Source organism: Lacerta agilis, chromosome 2 (genome assembly GCF_009819535.1).
Source record: "Lacerta agilis isolate rLacAgi1 chromosome 2, rLacAgi1.pri, whole genome shotgun sequence".
Classification (NCBI taxonomy): Eukaryota; Metazoa; Chordata; class Lepidosauria; order Squamata; family Lacertidae; genus Lacerta; species Lacerta agilis.
Genome location: NC_046313.1, coordinates 51,046,983 through 51,070,777, shown reverse-complemented (window position 1 = coordinate 51,070,777; position 23,795 = coordinate 51,046,983).

Genomic DNA, 23,795 nt, shown 5'->3' with positions numbered 1-23,795 from the left:
TGCGCTTCCTTTTCTTTCTTTTTGTTAAAACAAAAACAGAATCCTTCACTGTAGCACCTCCTTCCAGATAGCTGACCTTGTAATTTCTCGTCTGCTAAAGTTTCTTAAGACGTGGCATTAATAACACCAAGCCATGTATCATCAGACCACACAAAATGTCCCCATTTTGACTGCATAATCACCTCTGTGATTTGTTCAATGTGCTTAGGAGGGGGGAAATCTCATAATAATTGAAGAAAGCAGGAGCAGTTTGACAGTCGTCTGGCTGCTGTCTTGTCATTACCACCCAACACTTCATCTCCTACCTAATGGATCTTGCTAAATGAAAACAAAACATTATTGTTCCCTTAGTGGGTAGAGATACCCCAGCATTTCCCAGTACATGGAGGAAAGGGTGAAAGGGAGCATATTTATTTACAAATAAGGTAGCTGTCTAGTGACTGGTGGGTAGGAGAAGGTTTTGGTTACTTGATGGCAATGAAGATGATTAGACAGCAATATCTACTTAAAAGCATTACTCTTAGGTATTACTTCACATGCGCTAGGAGTACATTCTGACACTAACAATTTTAGAGGAGAGCCAATGGGTTATATCCAAGGCTGCATGAACAGAGTAAAGCTCAGACAACAGGACTTCCCTGTCCCCTCTTCTCCCCAAGCACCCACAAAATCTGCTCCCCCAACTCCCTGGAGCATATTTTGAGGTTGAGAAGCAGAGAGGAGGATGAAGTTCATTGCACAAGTTCATTGCTATTGTTACGCAAGCAGAACAATAGCATTAGATACAGTGCTGTGGCTTTAGAAGCTGACTTCTGATTTGGAATAAGACCAAGGAGCTTCCAGACAGATAAGAGACAGATAAGAGACAGATAAGGGAGAGGAAGCACACATAAATGATCAAGTACAGACTTTCCATTCCCTCTGGTTTTGTGCACCCAAACAATGGGACTGGCCATAAAGCATACCAATAGGCAACTGGATAAGGAGAAATGACCATTTCTGGTGGGATTCAGGGGTGGCACCAAAAGACAAGGGTGAACATGTCATTTCTGGATGTTTTTACCAAGACTGGCCTTCCCATGAGACAGAATGAGGCAGCCACTCCTGTAGCAATTGCAACGGGCAGGGAGTAGGCAGAGCTGTGTGCTTAAGGGGGCCTGCCCTGTGCCCTCTAAATGATCCTGCTGTCCTCAGGTACAGTGGACACTGTCCTGTTGAAGAAAGATTCTACCTAGTCAACTTTTGTACTTGGAGAGGGAATAGGTAGGTGCCATCTTACCCTTTGACTAAAAATAATAATAATTGGACTAGCTCTGTTTATAAATCTTTCTGTTTTATCTTCCCATTAATTTGCATGAAAAAAACCTTTCGAAACACGCATTTAAATACATTATTTTGATACTTTTCTACTGCTGAGAACAGTGCTGCAACATTAGGGAAAGTGTGAAGTCTGGTGGCTAGCTAAGGACAAAATTGCACATTTGTCTGAGAGGTGTGGATGAGGTCATTTCATGTAGGAATCTACAAAGATATATAGAATTCCACAAGCATCCATAGCCCAGACCCCAAAGTCATCCATGTGACAGCAATAGGTAGTGGTTAGATAGAATGTTGCAATAATGAGTCATTGTGAACATAAAATATGCAATGACATGGCCACATAGAGATGTAATGCTTTAAGAACTGTCATCCTCTAATGTACCAATAAAAGTCACTAGCAGAAAATGGGTTGCTGGAACTCGTATTTTAATAAAAGTGCACCAACACAAAATGGCTGACATGGGCAGTTAAAAAAAACTTATTGATGGTAGGCTACTGTGTACCCTTGAGTGCCATCACACACACACACGCACAAAACCAGTGGTCTCTACTACAGATGTTCCTTTACCACTGTTCTACATTATGTAGCAAATTATATAAGAGGTATTTAATTATAACATTCACTTATAATTGAAGGTTAGAAGTCCTGAGAGCAACAGTTTTCTTTTTGTCTTATAGGCTCAACAAAACCAGCACTGCTGACACTTCATCTCCCATCAGGACCCATCAAATTCAAATAAGTAAATAAATGCCACCTGCAGAAAGCCATACTGAGTGCCTTGAACTACACTTGTGAAGTTTATTGGCAAGAGCTTATATAATTCTATGAAGCTGAGTTTCTGTTGGGGTTTGTGCCCTCATGGTACTTTCCAGATGGTGTCAAGTTACAACTCCCATCAGCTAAGGCCAGTACGGCCAATTGTTAGGGATTATGGCCAGTGCTATTTTTCTAGAAAAAGAGGTGTTGGAACTCACCATGAATGCCTTCCTTATTTTCTTATAATGGAAATTGTGTCTACCTGATAGGTGCCGGAACTGAGTTCCAGTGAGTTCCAGCTGAAAAAAATGCCACAATTCTGGGACCAACCACATCTGCAGAGCACCACATTGGCCACCCCTGGTTCCAGAGGATGTATTGTTTGTCTTCTTCCAGGTTATGTTGTGATCAGATATGTTTATGATACAGTGTAGTCAAAAGAGCTTTCATTCATGATATTCCAGGTCATGGTAAACATATCTACATTCCTGCTGTTTTCACACTTTTTCTTATGAAGTCCTAAATTAGAGGGTGGTACAAATGTTTGACATTGAAATGTTTGATGGGGGGGTGGACTTGAATGTTGTGAATCTGAGGAATATTGTGAATTTGAGCTTGAAGCTCTCGTCAAATTCAGAAGGTAAAAATTCAAAATTCACTTGGCGATTTAATTCATGCTAATTACAGTGAACCGAGACGTTGCAAAGCAAAACATCACAAGCTGAGATGCTGCAAGATGATGAGAATCAAAACATCACGATCAAAATGAAATATTGCTGCACTTTAGTCAGTGTTATGCTGCTTATTGTCGCATCTTTAATAGTGTTAGAAATGTTTCTGCACCTTAGACAACTGATACGCGTTTGATTTACTAACAGTGCATTCTTATGCACGTCTACTTAGAAGTCGGTTCCATACACTGTATTGCCCCGAATATAAGCCGCACTCCCCCCCCCCCAAATTCCGACCATGAAAAGTTAAAGTGCGGCTTAAATTCGCAACCTTACAAAAATTGCTATGGCCAAACCACAGCAGCCTATGAGGTAGAGGGCGATGGGGAAGAAGCTGAGAAGTGGGGCCACGAGTGAGTGGGGCAAGGCATGTGTTGTACATGAGGGGAAAGGAAGAGAAACCTCCCCTCAGGAGCAGTTCAAGTTTGCTCTCCTCTTTGGGGAGCACTCCCCCTTCTCCCACCGCCAGCGGGCTCCTCCATTTCCCCCTCCCTCCATCTTTCTCTTCAGTGGCACCTGGATGCCTTGAACTGATAAGGAAGAAAAGAAGCCAAGGCAGGAGCAGTGGCGGCAGCAGAGCTTTTGTCTGTGCCGCTCACGAGGAGAAACTGGCCTGGAAGGGGCATCAAGAGTGTGTGCAAGAAAGCGCCTCAGAGAGACACACACGGCGAGCGGCTTATAATCAAGTATTGTCTTTTTTTCCTCTCTCTCTCCCCCCCCCCCTTGAATTTTAAAGGTGCAGCTTATTTGCAGGTGCGGCTTATATTCATGCCAATACGGTAGTTCACTAAAAGTCATTACCACATGAATCTGCATAGGAAATAAGCCTAAGCAAGGCTGTAGCCAGTACATGTTTAGGTTTATAGAAATTAAAGCAACAAAATTAGTTGAATTTTAAATAGTGAGTAAAATTATGCAAATGAACTGAAATACATTATGAATGACATAGGGCTGGCATCAGTGGCATCCCTATGGCACCTTCTTCCTTAGTGACATGAAAGATCACTTGGTCAAGGGGGGGGGGCAACCTGTTAAACTTAGGAAACAGCATAATAGCAGCATAGGGTCAGTCATTGCTGCAGTTGCAAAGGAGGGAAGATTTAGCCTCTGTATCTAGAGCCAGCTCCCCAGTCAGATCTTCATGCATGGAAGGCAGCAGTAACTAACAAGAGCAGTCTGCTGTACTACCTTCCAGGCATCCCAGCCTGGGGGTGGGTCCTCGCATTCCGGTGCTGGGCAGGGCGAGAAGCAAAAGCAGGCAGAACAAGAATGTTATTTTTACCTTTGTACAGTAAGCTTATTTCTATGCACTCACTCACACATCCCTCTCTATTGTCACAGTTGAAGGACACATTCCAGCCAGGCAAAAACATTCATGGAAAGTGCAAAGCAGGAACGTCAAGGAGTGGGGCCTCAAGAGAGTCATGAGAGCCAGACAGAGAGGCATGGGGGGGGGGGCTGCATGGAGCCCGAGTTTTCCCATCCCTGAAAAATAGCTTCCAAATCAAACACAACTTGAAGCTTAAAAGGGTGGAGTCAGTGGAAAACAAAACCAAAAGAGGGATCCCAAAATCAATTTTGTTCTTCCCAATCTTAAAATAGGTATAATGAGCTGTCTATGTAAAATGATCTCTTCTTTGCTGTTTGGTCTGTTTGCAAAGGACTACTTCAATGTATCAGCTGAAGTAAGAGGCAATGAGCAAAGCTAGCAAATAAAGATAGCCAGCATTGTTTACCTAACTGGTATAAACATTTTCACATAATGTATGGTGGGATTGCTATAGATGAAATGTGGAGGAGACAAGGTTTCTGCCAAATGTCAGCAGGTACAAAAATCCAATCAACTTTCCCATCAGATAAGACAGGCTCTCTGTAGCATTCTGCCAGATAAGCCTCTGAAGTCCCCCCACCCTTTTTTTAAAGCAACAGTGTGGCTATGGCTCTGTCAAAAATTATATCTGTGCCTTCAAGAAAGTCTATCCTAAAAACTTAATTCTGGCAGCAGTGTGCATTCCCCCCCCCCCATGATTAGATGCTGGGTAGATGCTTCAGATGCGACTCAGAGGGACTGGCCGTTGGTTGACTCAGGCTGTGAAAGCTACAGACCATTAAGAGGTAGACGGTTACACATTAGACAAGAAAACTCATGAAGAGGTCCACCTGACTGCTAGCTGCATCTTCCCAGGAGAAGGTAGAAACTGGACAAGTTCTGATTCTCCTTTCTGCCTGATGTCCCACAGCATCGATACCACCGCTCAGCAGCTATTGAATGGAGGCAGTGATCCCGCAGGGTGCAGAGTGCCCATGCACAAATGGCTTCCCTGCAGAGAAGCCACTGGTAAGCAGCACTCTACAGAATTGAACCCCCCGCCCCGCCCCGCGCCGTGTTGGGAAGAGGGGAATGAGACATACAGTGGTACCTTAGGTTACATACGCTTCAGGTTACATACTCCACTAACCCAGAAATAACGCTTCAGGTTAAGAACTTTGCTTCAAGATAAGAACAGAAATTGTGCTCTGGCGGCGCAGTGGCAGCGGGAGGTCCCATTAGCCAAAGTGGTGCTTCAGGTTAAGAACAGTTTCAGGTTAAGAATGGACCTCCAGAATGAATTAAGTCCTTAACCTGAGGTGCCACTGTATTTGCTACCCTAATTAAACAATAGTTGTGCCCCTCCCCATAAATTCAAGACTGGAACCAAGGTGAGGAAAGTGGTTCCTGGGTTGGATCAGGCAAAGCTGGCCTGATTAGGGGCCTCTGGATCTGAGCCATGGGGCTGAACATAGCCTTCCTGCTGTGGACTAGCTGATTGTGAGAAAGATCTACCGACACACATTTGTGCCTTTTCCTATCCTGTACACTTGGAGTGAGCAGAAAGCAGATCAAGATCTCTTTGTTCTGTACAAGGCTGCACTCCCTCTGAAGGAGCAGGTGCATAGCTTATGATGTTCCTAAATCCATCTCCAATTATGTGTGATAACACCGAATTTTGTAATTACCTAGTTCAGAATACAACTCTGCTCACCTCTTAATCCTCAGATTCAGGGCAGAGCAAACCCTATTTCTCTCAAATGCAGAACAATACAAGCAAGAGTAACTCCTTTAAAAGCACTTATTATCAATGCAAGGGCAGAGTGCAGACTACTTTTCTTGTTTTGCTTTGCTTGAGCTGGCTTCAACTGAAATAGTTTGGTGTCAGACATAAATGGCAGGCAATCACTAAGAACACCTGGGCAAGTGAATCTGAAGTATCCATCCACTCTCAAGGAGAAATAAAGCCATTTGCAGAAGATTAATTGACCCAAGACTTGACAGCCATTAATATAAACAAAAACCAAGGGAACCATGTTTTCCCACGTTTTCTCATAAATATATTATAACGGCTAAAAGCAAACTCAATAAATGGAAGAACTGGCATTAAAGGCTTATTAAAGTAATAATACCATGCATTAACACAGTGATTTTCCTCCCAGAGAAATGCCCAAATTGAGTTTTATAGACTGTCAATCAACTCTCCTTCCACTCCTCCTGGCCCATTTTAAAGACCTACCTTCATTTCTGCAGGTGCATTTAACCAGAGGGATTATGTTGGGTCTGCAATTATCCATGCAGGAAGTGGAAGAATTTAAAAACAATACAAATCAGACCATGACCTATTTTTAGGTGTTGCCGACTAGCAGTCTAGAAAGACCTTAGAAAATGCTAGTATATGGATGTCATATAGAAAGGACTTGTTCAGTATGTAGTTCTGACATGGATGGGGATGTATCTACCTAACTTCGTAATGGCCAGGTGATATTTCAGCATTCCCTTGTCCAAGTTATCAAGGACAGAAAGGCAGTGCAGTGTGGTGGGTAGATACAGTGCTGGACTTGGTTGGGAGAATTTGGCTTCCAGTCCTTCTCAGCAGGGGTGTGCGCATGGAGTTCTAAAACAAAAAGCCTAACCCGTTTCTATGAGCAGTGAAATATTTAAAATAACATGCCTTACAGTCTGCTTCTCTTTGTTTTAACAAGTCTGATTGCAAGTGCTTTTTCTCATTTTAATTGTTTGACACTGCATTTAATTGTGGCATTTGTGTTGTGAACTGATGTCATGGGGTGGATATATAAATTCAGTTAATAATCAGTAAATAAATAAGCAAAAATATAAAAACAAAATTGAGATATACCTTGTTTTGCTTCTCCCATTCATTTCTCAAATAACAGATTCCTGAAACTGACAAGAGGCATTGTACAGTGGTACCTCTGGTTACGAATTTAATTTGTTCCGGAGGTCCGTTCTTAACCTGGAACTGTTCTTAACCTGAAGCACCACTTTAGCTAATGGGGCCTCCCACTGCTGCTGCGCCGCCAGAGCACGATTTCTGTTCTTATCCTGAAGCAAAGTTCTTAACCTGAAGCGTTATTTCTGGGTTAGCAGAGTATGTAACCTGAAGCGTATGTAACCTGAAGTGTATGTAACCCAAGGTACCACTCTATTGCATTGCTTGGTAATTTGGCACATAAACCCTATTCACACTATTGTATATGGCGTGTAAAGGGTTAAAATGAGGTTGACAGCAACCTTGGCTCCTTCTCTGACTCAGTGGGTGGGCTCTATGTTGTATCTGTGCATTTTCAGCCCTCAACTAGGTCAGTTCTATGTAAGCAGACCTCAGTAGGATTCCTTTATCATCTGTTTAATAAAATAACAGTTTTGCTGTTCTCCTGGAGTCAGCTATGGTTAACAGGAAGGCATGCAGCTGTGTGACAGACTCACATAAGGATATTGTACACACATAACTTGTCTGTAGGGTTCCCAAAGTTTGAATGAGAAGTGGCATTCTTCTAGCCCCATCCCAATGTCTTGCCCTTGTGCTGTCTCCACCCTCCAACATCCATGTGTTGAGAGCATTTATTTGCAAAGGAACTCCTCACTTGTAGGGACTCATGGTTCCACCAACATATCTGTGGTGTGGAGCCTCTATGCACAAGCAATTGATTTTAGGTAGGGATTTTGCAGCAATGGTGCTCAAAGCATGGAAATCAGAGGATAGGGCTAGTGCAGGGAAGCCCTCTTCTTCAAGCAAATTACCAGAAGATTTCTAAGGAAACCAGAAGTGTTTCAATATTAAGTTTAAGACCAGTTAAATTTCATTCGAGGGGATGAATCTCCTCAGCTTATCAGAAGAGTCATTCTTTTCACTAAGTATACAATTTCTGCTCATTGATAGCATTACACTGGGGAAGGTATGTAACCTTAGCTGAATGGCAGGTGCCAAATTGAACAACTGGAAATGCGTTACCACTTTATCCGTCACTGAAATTGGGCTAAGAGGGATATTGTGAGCCTGACACATTCTCTGGGGGCTTCTAAAGTAAGGAAGGCCATTCCATGGTTTGCATTTAGATGAAAATGTTTTGCGAGCAAGCATTGTAGTAAACAGTATAAGACTGGCAACGGGAATTGCAGACATCTCTCTGCAGGCAGACTTTGTGTTGATCAGTTCCTCTAAAAGTTCCCTTGTCTGAGAGGTTTTGATTTTTTTTTAAGACAATGCATTTTGTCTTGGAACTTACATGAATCCAGAACTTCTATCTTAAGGAAGGTTTCTTTACAGGGATCAGAATGTAAATTCAACATTCTAATAAGTTGCTGGGTGGGGTAGGTAGAAGCTGGAAGAGGCAGGGGCTACGGGAAATCAGGTCACAATAGGGTTGGAGCAACCACAGAGCAGTATTTTTTTGTTATTGTTATAGTTAAAATTTGTATACTGCCCTTCTTCCATAGATCTCAGGGCAGTTGACAGCATAAAAATAAAAGATATAAAGAAAATACATAATAAAAAGACCAGGAACCCTGCGCCCCTCCCACAAACACATTTAAAGGGATATCGGATGTTAGTCAACTAAAAGCCTGGTCAAAGAGGAAAGTTTTCACCTGGCACCTAATGATATGTAATGAAGGCACCAGGTGAGCCTCCCTGGGGAGAGCATTCCACAAATGGGGAGCCACTGCAGAAAAGGCAATTCTAAATGCACCAAAGTAGAATTCTGTTATTAATATCTATGCTGCATCCCACTGCATTGACTATATCAAGCAGTGGAGATGTTTATATGCCTTCTTGGAAGAAAATGTGTTTAGAACCCTGTTCTGAAGAGCCTTTGACACCAGATCTGTACCCCTTACCTCAGCATCTTCAGCAAAGGTCTGAACTGGGAGACTATGCACATACAACACTACACACACAAGCTGTCTTGTGTGATTGGGGGTTCTTAGTCATGTGGTGGAGCCTACATGCCTATGGCTGCATGGATCTGTTCAGGCGTCAGACAAGCATGTTCATAGTTCTTTTTTTAAAAAAATAGTATTTATTAAATTTTCCATTTTAACATTCCAATCAAATCATATCATATATTCCGAATTATACAAATTATTTAATAATTAAGCAATCCAAATATTATGCCAAATTATAATTTTTTCAGGGAGACTTCACCATGCTCTGAGTTCAGAGTGGATCTGATCATCTCATACTTCTACTGCTTCTCATATTCATTTCCGATGGTTCCCATAAGTCATTCTGATGTTAATCCTCATTATTTTCCACAGCCTCTGAGTTCTTCCAGCAAGTGAGATAAATCAAACAATATGTTTCTGTGTGGTTTTATGACCAGGATTCCCCTATATAGGTTCGCAGCATCTCTTCACAAGCTGGTATTTCTGCCAAACCAGTCCAAGAATCCTTCCATTACATGCAGATGCAGATGTCCAGTCCATTCTGTCCAGATCCAATCAAGGCATCCACCCCTTACTATGCCCCCTGCCAGACCACCCCCTACATCAACTCTGCTGTGCACCCTCCTTACATGTTCTTACCTGATTTTGATGTTATGTATCTGTTGGGTCTGGAGAAGGGTCCTAGTTAATATACAGCTGTACCAAACATCCATCACAAATGCTTCTACATTATGTGAAACCAAAAAAAATGTATTTGTATCCATATATCTTGGGTAAAGTTATAGATTTTCCTCTACCAGTCTGTCCAGTGCAGAGGGGATTTAGTGGCAGTATTCAGTCTGCATCTCCACAACACATTTTACATCCTGGTGCCTGCCTGCCATATCATTTATTGTCACTCACCACTCAGAGTGAGTTTTCTTACTTGTGATCCACACCAATTGTCCTACAGCACCCACCTGAGAGGTGTCAGAAGAAGCGTGCATGCACACGAAAGCTCATACCAAGAACAAACTTAGTTGGTCTTTAAGGTGCTACTGGAAGGATTTATTATTATTATTATTATTATTATTATTATTATTATTATTATTATTATTTAGTGAGTTGAACTACATCATAAAGCCTGGGGGAGGTAAATTTGCCTTGAATGTGTCAATCCCTACATGAGTGTTGCTGGTAGGTGTAACACAGAGATGAATTCCTAGTCATAATAATAAGTTTCGTTCTAATGACTAAACCCTTTTCTCCAATTAAAGAGATCAAAATAACAAGTGCTCCTTTCCACAGGAAGTTCAAAAGTTGGTTTGATGACCTTGCTCCAGTTATGGTTGGAGTGCTGAGACTTTAGTCTGGCATGTAAGGCATACTGTTAATTTGCACCATAGGTAAGCTAATCTTCTGAAATGATCTTTAAAAGAACAGGCTGCCCTGAGGCTTCCAGAATCGTGGTGCAACCGAAGAGTGAATTAGAATAGCTTGCAATTTTCCATGCATGCACTTTGATTTCAAACGCCAGCACTGTAGCTAAGACAAACTAATTGTTTAAACTGTGTTACTGCTGAAGGATCTTTAATACAAATGAGGTATCATTAGGAACCACTTTTACTGCCATTATTTAAGACGTAGAAATGATAGCACTGTTGGCACATTTACTGAAGTAAAAATAAATCTCTTGACATTGTTTAGGCTAATGAGTTTAAAATGATCTTTATAATAACAAAAGCAAAATGGAGAAGAAGAAAAAGGAAATCCCCCAGTCATCAGCACCCCAAAGAGATCAAGCTGCATCGAAACAGCTGGACTCTTAATTATGGTAAAGAGAACTCCTGCTCTGAAGAATATGTGACTTAGTGAAAATAAGGACTTGTAAGATGGAATATAGATGCATATAGCACCACTATTTTCTTCTGACACCAAGAACAATGTCTGGTCAACGAGTTCAGGGGATTAGGGAAGTAGGGGTGGAAGGCAAATTCAGCTGTGGAGCCTCCATGCAGTTAGTATAGTGAGGGCTAGGGATGGTGGAGAAAGTTGAATCTCCTTGAAATTCACTTTGCAGAAATATTTGCAAAGCTGCCCACCTTATTCACAGCATTGTAGACATTTTCTGAATGCTCGGACTGGACATGACATACATGAGTTTTGGGGTGACTTTTTGTGGCAGAAAATGAGAACTACACACATACACTCTACTACACATAGAACAACTTTTGTATCTACTCAAGGCATCTGGGAAGGCATCATGTTTTTACTGCCATTCTAATATCAATCCATGCCTTGTATTCCAAATTGCCATTCTGATTTGAACAGTCTCTGCAGGTTATGTATCTGGTTCAGAGAACTAGGCATAAGTTTCTTGCCTAGTTTTAACTTCCAGCCTTTCCTTTGATCCTAGATGTTGATATTAATCCTTTGGCCTTTTGCCATTAAAGTGAAATTTGTGGGCCTGACCTAGCAACCTAAAATGGAAAGTGGCTGCCAAGGGATTATTTCTGATCCTTGCCTTTCCTCTCTTTTTGCTCAGGAGGAAGTCTTATGACCTAGAAAGTCAAGACGGTTGTACCTATAAACTCCCTCCTGTGATTCACCTATGACTTCTATAATTGATCAAAGGACCAGAAGAACAGCTGGAAACCATAAGGGACAGAGGTGAGTATATGTAGCCTTAAGCTATCATATTGACAGTAAACATGTTTAAATGGAAAAGGGACCTGTTTGGCAATGGATCTGTCTATATTTTGTAATTCTTAAATGTCCAATATTTGGGAGCTAAATCTGCCATGTATGGCACCTGCATAGTGAAAGATATGCAGAATTTTAAAGCTTTGGCTGGGAAGAAAACAATTTTATAGAGAGATGGTTACTTTCACCACATACTCAACAGAACATCAACTACAGTGGCACTCACCGGACTCACATTTGAAACTTTGGGAAAATGTTTTCCCATTAAATTCTGTGGTTTGGGGGAGAGGGGTGAACAGAGGGATTTGTTCACTGGGGGTGGGGGAGTTGTGTTCTCTCGTTTCTTATGGAAAACCAATAAAAAAGACCATTTGAAAAAAGATATGCAGAACTGAAACATGTTAAACATATGGGGGGGGGTTAAATGGAAGGGAAATGTGCTAGTTAAATTAAGAATTCCAAATTAGTTGAATGTCACCTGATCTCCATGGAAATGACTTCTTCAAAGTAATTCGATGATGATGATGATGATATTATTATTATTTCAGATATCGCATATGGACCCATTATTATCTGCCCACTGTTGGAGGGTGTGCAACACAGGTTGCCATGCCATAGTTCTTTGCTGGAGTCAATTGTGCTGTAAATATGCTCATTTCAACTTGTGGTTTCTCCTCCCCCCCCCCCACCTCAGTATGTTATACACTCTAACAAGAAATCAGCTGAGATGGCTCCTTGCGCTGTCAATGTCAACATTTTACACAGCATTTAGATGTTGCTGTTTCCAAGCAATCTGTCAGCAAGCAACCTTGCAAAATCCAAAGTGTCAACAAAATAATAGAAAAAGGCTTTCTGAATAATAGCTTGAGGAAAGCAAATCAAAAATTCCTCATAGACTAATGCTAGAGGAACAACGGCAGGGACCTCGCATCTATAAACTCCGGAGCGATCGTGAGGGTGAATTTAATAGCAAACAATAGCCTCACAAAAGTGTAAAATTATCTCACAGTGCTGCTAACTACCTGACACTAACCCGGCAGGTGATAAACTGGAATTCATTTGTGTTGAGATAATATTTTGTTATCTTAAATGTATGGCAGATTGGGTCACATACATTACAACATAACCAAAGAAAATCAAGTACTGCCCCCTTGCCATTTTAGCGATGGCTAGCACCTTCAACATATGCCAGAGATGTTCTCTTATACAAAGAAAGACATGCTCTATAATCAAAATCACTGTGCACCAAACAGAGGTCGTAAGATTGGGGATAACCTGCAGCAACCCCTATGGAGTATCTAGGGCAAGCTGTGCTTTGAGGCTTAGAAAGTAATTTGGGGCTCACTTGGACCCTTCCCCATTCTCTCAGTGCAGGGTGACCTGAGGCTAGAAAAATCCAGCTCAGTTTCTCATTAGGGCCAATGCAGATGTGACATGAAGTGTGCCTTGGCATTTAATGCACACATTTGGGTTTCTTTCTTTTTCAATGCGCATAGCATATGCTGGGGAGGCTCAATCATTACTGACACCAGGGCAGTCAAGGAGAGAGAGCTTAACTCTCTCATAACCTGTGGTTAGGATTTGCCTGCTCCGAAGCAGCTCTGTGTGCTAGATGGAAAGATCAAATCGGTGCTCTTCAGCACTGAGTCATGTGAGTGGTCCTATCCCTGCATGCTTAATCCCTCACAAAATAGGGAGTGGAGAAAAGCACATGAGCTTCATTGCCCACTACTGTCCCTGTTGTCCTCCAGGATTGGAGTAATAACATCCAGGGGGCGTAGGAAAGGGGGGCGGGGGCCACCCCATGTGCCAGCATGGAGGGGGAGTGACAAATTATCAAGGAATAATAATTCTTAATAATAAAATATTCTTAATAATAAAAATAAATTCTTAATAATAAAAAGTTTCTGAAGAAGTGTTGCATGCACACGAAAGCTCATACCAAGAACTAACTTAGTTGGTCTCTAAGGTGCTACTGGAAGGAATTTTTTATTTTGTTTTGTTTTATCAAGGAACAATACTGCCCTACTAAGGCAGTTCATAATTTTTTTTTAAAATGCCTGCTCCAAGGTCTTATCTTACTACACTAGGGACTATATAGCTATATATGAAATTTCATGCATGTCAGTTAATACTTTGACCCTCCTCCACAAAAAATAGCTGTTTACTTGGCCATTTTCCTATGTTGTGAAGGCTGGAATTTCAATTCAGTGGAGCAGGGTCAAGATATTAACTGATGTGCATGAAATTTCAGATATAGCTATATAATCCCTAGTTTAGTAAGTTAAGACCTTTGGAGCAGACATTTTAAAAAGGTTGTTTTTTTTAATAAACCACCCTACTGCCCTATGCTCCACTGGGCTTCCCGGGTCCTGGAAAGTCGGCCTATGTGAAGAAAATGAGACTAGGCTGAGTAGATTAGGCCTTGCCTTCATCCTACCCCCTGCATGCAACCGATTTTTCTTGATTTTAGTGCTGTGGGTTTTTTGTTTTTGTTTTGGTAAACCACTTTGCAGGTTTTTTTAAATAAATTTTATTAAATAAATAAATAAACAATAAATAAATAAAATAACAAAAGGCAAAACACAATCCATCTTGTAGATATAAGTATCTGTCCATAGTCACCTACTTGTTATCAGAGGCCCAGAATCCACATTCCTTTGTAAGAAAATATGAAATAATGTAAAACCACCACCCCCGCAAAAAATGTGGGGGGGGGGACTGGTGGCAAGAAATTTTCCGTACCGGGTACCACCTGACCTTCCTACGCCTCTGATAACATCTGTAGCAGGTAGGAATGGATGGCTCTATCAATGTCAGTTAGCTTCTAAGTTTTTTAATATTAAATATTCAAAATAAATATTAAATATTTGAATATTAAAGTTCTCCACATTTCTGCAGCAAATTGTAATTTATTTATTTTTAATCCACATGAAAATTCACCAGTATTTTAGTGCAAATTTTTCCCAATAAATACATTTCCATATGCATTTTTCACTCATGTGCAGATTTTTGCATGGGATTTTCCTTAATGTAATGCATCTTTGTATGTCATTTTTACTCGTATATTATTATTATTTTGCACATTGTCTTCCTCCTTTTTTATACATGCTGGTTGGAGAACTGAGTCACAAAATTCAGAGAAATGTGATTTTTTAATTTTGAAGGAAAACTGTTTCAGTCTGCATATTGGTTTGATATGTGTAAATTAGGTAGCTTCTCACAACCTACAGATAATGTCAAATTCTACTACACACAGTCCTGGTAGAACGAGTCTTTTCTGCTCATGTAAGCTTCCCATGCAAATTACAGCCCTGGTTTGGGATGCCTGAATTCTGGGCTAGCATGCTGACAGATGCAATCAAAGGCCCTGGACTTACTCCATGTGACTGCATTTTTAGAGATGCTCAAGGCACTAGCAAATTTCTAGATTGGGCCCAAGGCTTGTGAATTAACTCAAGAGGAAGGAGCCACTCACCCAGCATATCATGGAGCTTAAGGAACTAGGTGGAGGGAGAAAGGCTACAAAGAATCATTAACTTTGTAATTTGGCTGCATTTCTGCAAACAAAAAGGGGAGGGTAGATTTTTCTTTTTCAGCAAGGCATCAAATTTACTTTACACCCTCGGTGATTTACAAATTCATTAGCGGAAGCCAATGGTGTTAGTTACAGTGATGTAAAACTGCCATAAGGTTCCTCATGAAAGTGTGCTGTAAAATGGACAGCATAATGATGATTTAGAAAAGCATGGGATTTTTGTGCACCTAAGTTAATACATGTAGAAAGACAGTCACTAGTCTTCCAGGAAGCTTAAAGTGACACTGATAAACAATTCATCAGTTTATCATTCAAGTTAATTAATCTTGATTCTCAGGACTTATTTATTCAGTTTTCTCTGCAACCAAAGACTTTCCCCATCTACAGCTGCACCAAGTATTCACTTGCAAATGTTTTCAGAGGCAAAATAGTGCTTTCCGAGGAGTCCAGCCCCATAAACCCCTCCATCCTGCTTTTGTGGCTCTTTGCAGGTGTTTGCAATGGTGTGCTCTTCACCAACACCCTGTACAGTAGTATCTTGGTTGTCAAACACCTTGGTACTCGTACGTTTTGGCTCCCAAATGCCACACACCTGGAAGTGGCTGTTCCGGTTTGTGAACGTTCTTTGGAACCCGATTGTCTGACACTGCTTCCGCGGCTTCCAATTCAGTGCAGAAAGCTTGGTTTTTGAACGTTTTCGGAAGTTGAATGGACTTCCGGAATGGATTCCGTTCAAGAACCAAGGTACGACTGTATTGCCATGTTTTCTCTGTTTTCTCCCTCTTTGAGTGATAACTGTAATATCAGGCATTGCAGACACAGTGACATGCCAGCAGCCCAGTGCAGCTAGTTTCATTGGTTTATGTGTGAGCAAATGACTCTCTGTGCTTCCTGTGCAACACCTATGGCTGTATTATCTATATATTGTCTTTTCAACAAAAGTAAAACTCAACCGTTATTAACTCTCACATCTTTATCTTCTTATTTTTGAAAAAGACTAATAGCACGCGTGCACGCGCACGCACACACACACACAGAGAGACACTTGATCCAGCACCAGCCACTAGCAGTGGTTTGTTTATAGCAGTGTTTTTCAACCACTGTTCCGCGGCACACTAGTGTGCCGCGAGATGTTGCCTGGTGTGCCGTGGGGAAATTACTTTATATATAGTCAATATAGGCACAGAGTTATTTTTTTTAACATTTTCTAATGGTGGTGTGCCTCGTGATTTTTTTCATGAAACAAGTGTGCCTTTGTCCAAAAAAGGTTGAAAAACACTGGTTTATATGATCAGGTGATCTAGAGGATGGGTTCATCACAGTCTAATCTTGTGCCATAGGACCAGTGTATTTTTATTAATCTTTGTGAACACTTAAACTCTTTAATTTAACAAAACTTGTATCATTTAACAAGAGGATTAAAGCATTTTACCAAATGACATACCACATCTGCTTAAATTTGCAGCTCTAAGGTGAAAGTGTCATGCTTTGATCCAACACACATAAAACAAGTAGTTAGACCAGGCATAGGCAACCTCGGCCCACCAGATGTTTTGGGACTACAATTCCCACCATCCCTGACCACTAGTCCTGTTAGCTAGGGATCATAGGAGCTGTAGTCCCAAAACATCTGGCGGGCTGAGGTTGCCTATGCCTGAGTTAGACCTTCATTGGCTCCCAGTATGTTTCCAAGCACAATTCAAAGTGTTGGTGCTGACCTTAAAGCCCTAAACGGCCTCGGCCCAGTTTACCTGAAGGAGTGTCTCCACCCCCATCGTTCTGCCCAAACACTGAGATCCAACACTGAGGGCCTTCTGGCAGTTCCCTCACTGCGAGAAGTGAGGTTACAGGGAACCAGGCTGGGAGCCTCCCAGCGTGGCTGAGGAAACCCAGCCAGATGGGCGGGGTATAAATAATAAAGTATTATTAAATTATTATTAAACTTATCAAATGGCAAAAATAAAGAAGTATCCAAATTTGAGCTTGAGACCCCAGGCCAAGTTGTCCTCTTGCCCCACCTGATTGGTCCTGATTATTTTTGTTGCTACCTTGCCACAACAGGCATGGTGGAAGCAGCAGCCTCCTGTAAGTGGGCTACCAATAGTGTTTCTGTCCTTTTTTCCTTTGTTTTTTATCACAACCAATCAGGGATCTCATAGTGGACGTGGTGACATCCTTTCTCCCGACTGAAGTACAGAGTGTTTGAGGACCGGGACATTCACAGGGAAACCAAAATGCTTCTTTACAAAGCTATTGTACTACCAACCTTACTATGGGCTTGTGAAACATGGACCATTTATAAATGCCATCTCCAACTCCTCGAAAGATTCCATCAATGGTGTCTCCGAAAAATTGTACACATCACTTGGGAAGAAAGGCGAACTAATATAAGTGTACTGGAAGAAGCAAAGATCACCAGTGTTGCTGCAATGGTTCTTCAACATCAACTTCTTTGGACTGGTCATGTTGTGTGGATGCCTGATGATCATCTTCCAAAGCAACTACTCTATTCCAAACTTAAAAATGGAAAGCGTAATGCTGGTGGTCAACAAAAGAGGTTTAAAGACTGTCTCAAGGCAAATCTTAAAAAATGTAATATAAACACTGACAACTGGGAAACACTGGCCTGCAAGCACTCCAGTTAGAGAACAGCCTTTATAGAAAACAATCTTACTCGGCTACAAGTGATCGCCAAAGAAGAAGAAGACACTGACAATCAATGTGATGACATTGCTGAAGGCAAATCAGACACTCATGTTGGTCTCACTCTGAAAGTAACACACTGTTGATGCCATGAATTGAACAAGGATGATTGTCATCATTGCCTTGGCAACAAGGATGTATTCTCTCTCCCCCCTCCCCTCCCCACAGCCCCCTTGTGAGTATCTGTGCACCCTTTGACATAGGATCACAAAAATCACTAAAAGCAGGGTAGGTGGGTGAGATTCCAATTGGCTCAGAGGGTTTGTGAAATGCACACACACAAACACTTCACCTCAGTGCCAGCATAAACCGTCTTAATTTTATATATAGCAGGAGAGATAACAGAGAGTAGATAGGTATGGTTAAGGATATTCAAAAAGCATGAAAGATTTTCAAACAAACGAAGTACATTGATTTTTCTATTTCCCCCCAGAATGTCATGGGTGCTTTCTCAGACCACTTCTAATTCTTCTTAGGCTGATAAGCATCATGCTAGTTCCCAATCTGAACACATTCAATTTCGTGAAGGTGAGGAAGCGGATTTTATTCAGCACTGGCCAGCAGCCAAATTAATTCCTTATCCGCCCCCTCCTCCCCAAATCTTGTTCAATGGACTAGCACTTTAAAAATAATAACCTTGGGTTTGCTTGATTGTTTCGGTTTTTGGCCACCAACCATCATGACTTGTGAAGATCTCTAAAGGTTTTTTTACAACGTGGAGTTTCACATTGTGTTTGTGGCCTTAGCCTACTATCAGCTGAAAGCAGCAAATGAAACTCTTGGGGCCTAGGCCTCTCAGTGAAGCTGCTTAGTCAACTAACCATGTAGGGAAAGGAGGCTGTTGATATGGTAGATTAACTTCCAGACCACCGCTTGAGACTTGCAGGCAAAAGGAGAGACTAGCTTCATCTGCCTGATAAAAAAAAATTACCCAACTATTCCCAGGCACATGAATGTATAATAGGCCAGGAGTTTAGAATAGTTCAGAATTCATGAGAACCTGACACTGCATTTACTAATGGAGATGATTTATAGCCAGAGCCCTTTAGGTCTTGAAAGTGCAGTTTGTAATAATGTATGTTCTTAGAACATACCCTCTACTCCTCAAATCAATCTAAATGTAGTCTGACTTCAGATATGAAGGGTGCTTCCAGATTGTCACTGTTTGAGGTTCACATACCAGCAAATGCAGGTTGTGCAATTCTAGTTGATTTGGAAGATCTTGTGCAACAAACACACTTCCCTAAAGCATCAGATTTTTTGTGATAAGGAAAAGCAATGAGAAAAGACACTGGGAAGTGTGGGGCAACACTGGCTTTGACACATCATCTAACCTCCCCACCAACAAATCAGAATGAATGCTCAATACACAGGTAATCTGGAAGTGCTCAAAATGTTTAAAATCCAATGCGGCAGTAGTTTATACAGACCTCCCAAACTGATGATTCTGTGAACCTAGCATCACTAGCATCACCAACCCAGCCGTTCCTCAGTTGTCATTTCTGCCTTTCCCCCAATTGGTGAAAGAAGCTAACAGCAGTGCAAACCATAGGTGCCAGGTCTAGGGGGCCCTGGGTGCTAAGCACCCACAAAAACAACGCTAAGCTCCAGCATGACCTCCAATTACCAGAAGTCGTGTCAGAGCCGTGACATGGCCTCCCAGATGACGTCAGAGGTCCGAACGCAACTTCCAGTAGAAACCAGAAGTCACAATACAGGTCTCAGATGTAAGCTCTGAGACCTAATGAGGCCTTGGAAGAGCCGCCACCCCCCCGATACACGTGATGTCACGACATCATGACATCATGTTGCGTCACAGGCACCATTGGGCACTCATAACTTGGGGCCCCTGGTGCAAACACAGTACAGAATAACAAATGCAGTCAAATTGCATTAAAATACTACATAAAAGAACAAGGCACTTAAACATCAATAAAGCAATAGGTAAAAGCCAATAATACAATTTATTGAAATCAGCTGATAGGCCAACAGCCTTTCTAAGTGAAAATTTCTTTTCCTGCTGAAAAAGAGTTCGAAATGGAGCTAACTTGGCCTCTTTTGGCAGGGATATCCAGTGCCTGTGAGGAGCTACCAAGAAGGCTCTTACCTGTGATGACCAGCATTTTTGGCTAACTGTGGCTATGTGCAAGCAGACCTGTGTGCAGAACCTATTTTATTTATTCATTTAAATGCTTATACTCCACCTTTCACCCCTTCATTTGTGTACATGGCATTAGCCAGGGATGCATTTGGAAATTCCTTCCTGGGGGGGGCATACATGTCATTTTGATTGGTCCATTTTGATGATCAAATGCAATCTCCCTCCCCATGGTAGCTGTGAATACTATAATTATTAAAAATAATTTTATTATTTATACTCCGCCGAACTGGCTGGGTTTCCCCAGCCACTCTGGGAGACTTCCAGCACATACAGAAACATACTAAGGTTGGGTGACAAATGCTCTCCCAAACTTTACCACAGTATTTATTTATTTTGAAGGCTTGTGATTTGCAAGTTTATATTGTTGTGCTAGGGTTTAATAACTTGTTTTAGCTCCATATTAATCTCTAAAGATTTTTTTGAGCTATATTCATAGCTTTCTCAGACAGGCAGTAGTGGAGTCCTTAGCCTCCAGTAATGTGAAATGATTAAACCTATAATGAGTGATTACCTTAATATAAACCTCTTTGGCACATATTAATTTGGGCAACCATGAAGCATAGATAAAACTATAAAAAACTTCAGGATCTTCCTCCAAATGGGTTAAGGGAAACACTGAAATGAGCTACCATTGTGCTGTCAGAAGTAGATAATTTGTGGCAAATTTATGTAGGAAGTGGGTGGGTGCCAACCCAAAATCACTAACTGCACAGAGAGTTTATAATTTCTTAATACCAACCTGGAAATCACCCTCTGTAGACCATTTGAGGTCTTTTGACTTCTTCAGCATTTTACAAACAGCAATAGCCAAGGTGGGAGAAAGTACTGGTAAGCACAGCTATTATTATTACTGCAGAGCTGAGAGAAGTAAAAAAATAAATAACCCCTTTGTCCCACTGTTCACAATTTAAAATGTCGAGGTCTGAAAAGCAAGCCCTTAAATCCTTAAATCCCACCCACTTACTTTTAGGTAAGCCTGTAGTATTGTATTGGGAATTCAATAGGGTCAAACCAAGTTCGTTTATTAGCAAGGACTGTCATTTAACTGTGCAGCAAGAGTTTGCCATTATGTTTTTATTACACCAGAGGGTTGGCCTATTTTTGAAAAATGTCAGTCACTGGGGTTTAATTGGATGTCTGGCACTAGTTTAATTTGCAAAATCACTGTTTATTAAGAAGAGAGCATTCAAGACAGCTGGAAAGCCTATAGCTGAAAAAACATACACCACTATTTGATTACTATGCATTTCTGGGTACTGTGCTTTTGTGGTGCGGACATGCTGTCAATTTTAACAGATAGTTGCTTGCTTTTTTAAAAAAAAAGTAAGAACAAGGCCAACAGAATATAGCTATACCTCACAGGGCCAGCTAATATATCATGTTTGTTTGTTTGTTTGTTTGTTTTCCCATGCAGCTAGTCCTCACCTTAAATCATAGATTTGATGCTTCATGAACAAGGAATTTTGGCAGCCTGATTGCTGCAGTTTGGCCAATATCATTGCTAGCTTCAATTTCCCTAAGACCCAAATTCTGTTGATGGAGCCAGCAAAAGCTAGCAAAGCAGATCATTTTGGTGCGCTCCTGACTGCTTCAAATGGTAGGAGCACTTCTGTCTCCCCCCCCCCATCTGTTTTTTTCAGGGAATGTTTTAAGCGGTTTGTTTTCTTCCTTTCCTGCTTGAAATGTCAATCCTCTTACTAAGCCAAAGATTTCCCAGTCACAGGTGAATGACATCATTCATCACTTCTGTAGTCCAGAGTGGCTGTTCACAAACTCTCCCTAGCACAGCTTCTCCGTGGATATAGGTCTGTGTAACCAGGATGGTTGTGCACCATCTTCTGTCTCCAGATCTGGGAGAGTTGTGTACAGCTATTAAGCAAATTAAGAACAACAAAGCCTGCGGACCTGATGGGATACCTGCCTTCAAAGTCTTCAAAGTGGGGGGAACTGAACTTACACAACAACTTCACAAACTCATCAGAAAAATACGGGAGAGAGAGGAGATCCCAGCAGACTTTAGGGATGCCAAAATTATCAATCTCTTTTGGGAAAAGGTGATAGAACAGATTGCGGAAACTATCAAGGCATCTCCTTCTAAGTTGTGGCCGGCAAAATTCTTGCAAGGATCTTGGCAAACCATCTCCTAACAATATCCGAGGCTACCTTTCCTGAATCCCAAAATGATTTTCGACTTTCCAGGGGGACAGTGGACACAATTTTCACTGCTCGACAGCTTCAAGAAAAATGCAGAGAGCAAAACCAACCCCTGTTTATGGCGTTTGTGATCAACTCCCACCCAGAAACTTATGTCCCCACTGTGGAAGGATATGTGGATCTAGAATTGACCTCCACAGTCACTTACAGACTCACTTTTAAAACCGTGTTCATGGAAGACAATCTGACTCGACTATGAGTGATCAACAAAGAAGACGAAGAGCTCCATCTTCTGTGTTATGTTATGTATTTTGTGTTTTTAGGTTGTGTTTGTGTTGTATACTGCCTGAGCTTCAGATGAAGTGCAGTGTATAAATTTAATAAATAATCATAATCTACTAGACTATAGATAAGGCTTTCACTGTTAAAGAATGGGATCTAATTTCTGGGATAGCTGGATTTGCAGGTTGCCTTGTGAATTGCTTTATAAAACTTGTTGTCTTGCTCATGCTTCTTTTATTTTCTCTAACAACCAGTCCCCAAGGCATGATGGAGACTGGGTGTTCGCCTCTTTTTAAAGCATGGAATATATGGCTGGAAAACCTTGCAATTGTGCAAGAATGAACCTTGTCCTTTTTTTGTACCATGTTGAGACAAAGAAAGCTGGCTTCTGAGCCACATTCAAACTGTTTGCTTGTCTATATGTGTGAATGCCCTATGATCTTGATAACCTATCCATAAACCTTTTTTTTCTATTTTACTGCACCACTGGATTTGCTAACTAATCCTCTAAGCCTTATTTAAATCCTCTACGGCTATGCTTAGCTACTTTGCAGTGCCACATACTACACACACACACACGCCTGATTTAAGAATTGCCTACCGGGTTTTTTTGTGGGGAGAGGTCTGGCAAATTCTGCCAATGTCTACCCTCCAGCCAGCTGGCTTGTAGGGTTGCTGCTGTTTATGGTACTGCAGAAAATTCTGTTTAACTTAAAACAGTGTTTGTTGCCTCAGAAAAACAGCCTGGAGTCGCAGCAGTGGTGCTCCTACACAGCTCTCCAAAATGTGGGTTCATACCCCACTCTGAGGAAGGGACACCAGAGAATGCCTGCATTGCTATGGTATTGCTCTAACAGTGTCAAACGCTGTTTATTGTACAACATTCTCAGTTTAACATAGATTCTGAACAGTATTTGCCACTGTTGCAGGAAAGTGACAGTGGTGCAGCTGGTGCTCTCCGGTGGAATCTACACACATATAAAAAATGCTGTGAAAATGCTTTTTTTAAAAAAAATGTTTTGAAAAATACATTGGGATTTGGCATAGCTCACTCTCGTCATCTAGTGTCACATTTGTATATTGCACAACACATTTAAAACGTTTTATTTGCAGCTGTATAGCTGAGTCCTCTTCGGCAACATCAAAGGGGACGGATGGTGTTTGTGTTGCCACTCCCAAGGCAGCAGCAAAGACTGTTCAAATGGACAAGGCAATAGAGTAGGGGAGAAGGGGTCATTGTCAATAGCAGC